Raw genomic sequence first — 2,763 nt, 5'->3', positions numbered from 1 at the left:
AGCCCAGGATCCCCCTGTGACTCTACCATGCTAACTCCTCCCCCGAAAATGTAGATTTTTTAGAGAGTTATCAAGGTCCATGTTGGTTTTCCCCAGAGTAAACATGCCCAGTCCTGTCAGTCATTCCTCATACCATTAATTCAAACTTCTATGTAACGGCGAGTAATTTTCTTTGAGGATATTCCTACAATTTATTCTGAGGCGACCAAAGAGTGTAGTATCGTCTGATCAGTATAAAATAGAAAGGAGCTAATATCTAGTTTCAGACTCTGTATTTCTATCATGGCAGCTGAAGATTATGTTGTATACCTTCATCACGTCAACTCATATTGACCTTACTGTCATGTTAAGAGTTGAAGTCATTTTTCACATATCATCCATTCTATACTTGTAAGATTGGCTTTTGGGATACGAGTGTAGGAGTTTCCATTGGGCCCTGTAAAACTTTGTCTTTATTTTGGCCCAGATTCTAAATTTTGTAGTTATTTTTTAGATTCCTATGTTACCATCGGGTCCACAATATATCTCTTCCTGTTGCCTCCCAGCTCCTAATTTCATCAACATATTAACCGTGTCCTCATGCAGATAATTTGTTTAAGTAGGCTCCGTGCCCGAAGTGGGGGCTCAAACTCATTGCCCCAAGATCAAGAGTCACACACTATTCTGACAGAGCCAGGCACATGCCCTCGCATCCGGATCACCAACAGGTAGAGAGTAGAGCCTCGTTATAGACTACCGTACCCTTTTCTCCCGATAATGGCAACAGTTCACTGGTTGGCGGTCTTTCAACATTTTTGTACATAAATTAGGATATGCTGTTGTGACAAATACATCCGCAAATATCAGTGGCTTAACAAGAAATTTAATTCTCATTCATGTCTCAGTCCAGTGTATTTGGGCAACTCTCGTGGGTCGTTCGCCTCTATGCAACACCCAGGGAACTGGGCTGGTGGCCGTCTCTTTACCCTGCACATGCAAAGGGCACAGAAAGCGTGAGCTAAGATTCTCACGGGCGATTTCATGAAGCAGGTTTGTAAGTGGCCTATATTACTTTTGCCCACATCCTCTGGGCTGTTATCAGTCACGTGGCCTCAAACTAACTGCTGGGAAATGTAGTCTCTCCGTGTATTAATAAGCAGTCCTATATAAAGAAATAGTATTAATGAGCATATAGCCATAATTTCCTTAATATAGTAAAACCTCAGTCTCTTAAAGTTGGCAATAACAGACTTCCCACGTGGCAAAGGGTGAGTGAACCTTGCAGCCTTATTCTTTCCCACTTAGGATTTGCCTTCCATTGAAGCTCTTTCATTCGAACCACTGCCATCACCATCAAAATATCAGGGGCTGCTGCAACCCCTTAAATACGCCTACCTACAAGACACTCCTTTTTCACCAACCCCAACAAAGTGGACAAGACGCTTTCACCAGTAGAGTTAGATGAAATAGGCCAGCTTGTTCCTTCCACAGTCCAAAGGAATTTAGTGAGGAGTCCACCAATTCATAAGTTCTCTCTGCTGCGGATTCTCAGCCCCTCCAGGCAACAAAACAATATGATCCCATATCGACTCTCTCTTGCAGGTGGTCCCACATCTGTTCTAAGCAGAAATACTCTTAGATGCCTTGCCCCAAAGAACTATGAGAATTTTTCCTCATTACTCACTTTTTCTCCCAAAAATTGATACCTAGGAAGCCCATCTCTTTTAGGGGGACATCCCAATCCCAGCTCTAGGAATGTAATCTCACCGCCATGGTCCAAACACAGACCAGGACAATTATAAGGGCACCACATGTTCCACTTAGGTGGACGTGGGATGATTCTAGGACAATTCTTTGTTGTGTGCTACTGCTCTAACAACTAACATAACTTGCACTAAATAACCCCTAGCCGCTGTATCTCACAAAGATGACTCATAATTTCCCTATCCCCTAGGATCCACAACCGAGAATCACTGGGATTTGTGTGTAAACTTATCCAAACCCGACCCTTCCAAGAAGTGCATAATTTTTTTCCAGTTTTTTAATGAAATAATTGACGTACATCACTGTATAAGCTTAAGGTGTAGAGCATGATGGCTTGATTTATGTAACTTGTGAAATGATTACAACAGTATGTTTTGTTAATATCCAGCGTCTCATGTAGATACTATAAAAAGAGAAAAAAAAACGTCTCTGTGATGAGAACTCTTAGGATCTACTCTCTTAACAACTTCTCCATATATCATACAGCAGTGTTAGCTCTAGTCATCATGCCATACGTTACATTCCTACTCCTTCTTTACCTTATAACTGGAAGTTTATGCCTTTCGACGACCTTCCTTCAATTCCCTCTCCACAGCCTCCTGCTTCTGGTAAACACAAATCTGATCTCTCTATCAGTTTGCTGGGATTTGTTTGTGTGTTTGTTTCTAGAGTCCACATATAAGTGAGATCACAAAGTATTTGAAAGACGTGGATACGTGAGCCTTCAATACCATGCACTTCAAAAAGGGAAAGAGGCTATTTATTTGGTTTCGTGCGCAAAGAAGGAAATAGCACCATCAAATGCCTTCCTCCTACTCCTCCCCCTCTGCCTTCAAGGGAAAATAGATTTGCTGGCTGATGGATGTGGTGTAAGTGACCATTCCTGAACTGTGATATGGTGCTTTTCGACTCCTATTTTCAGTTGCTTATTCTATAGGAGAAATACTAGGCATCAAGTAATGACATCACCTGAACAAATAGCCCTCACCCCCAAAGGAGTGTTCTGAATCAATAATCCCT

This window comes from Neofelis nebulosa, chromosome 1, assembly GCF_028018385.1.
Source record: "Neofelis nebulosa isolate mNeoNeb1 chromosome 1, mNeoNeb1.pri, whole genome shotgun sequence".
Classification (NCBI taxonomy): Eukaryota; Metazoa; Chordata; class Mammalia; order Carnivora; family Felidae; genus Neofelis; species Neofelis nebulosa.
The sequence above is the reverse complement of the archived record's forward strand: the minus strand, read 5'-3'. Positions refer to the sequence as shown.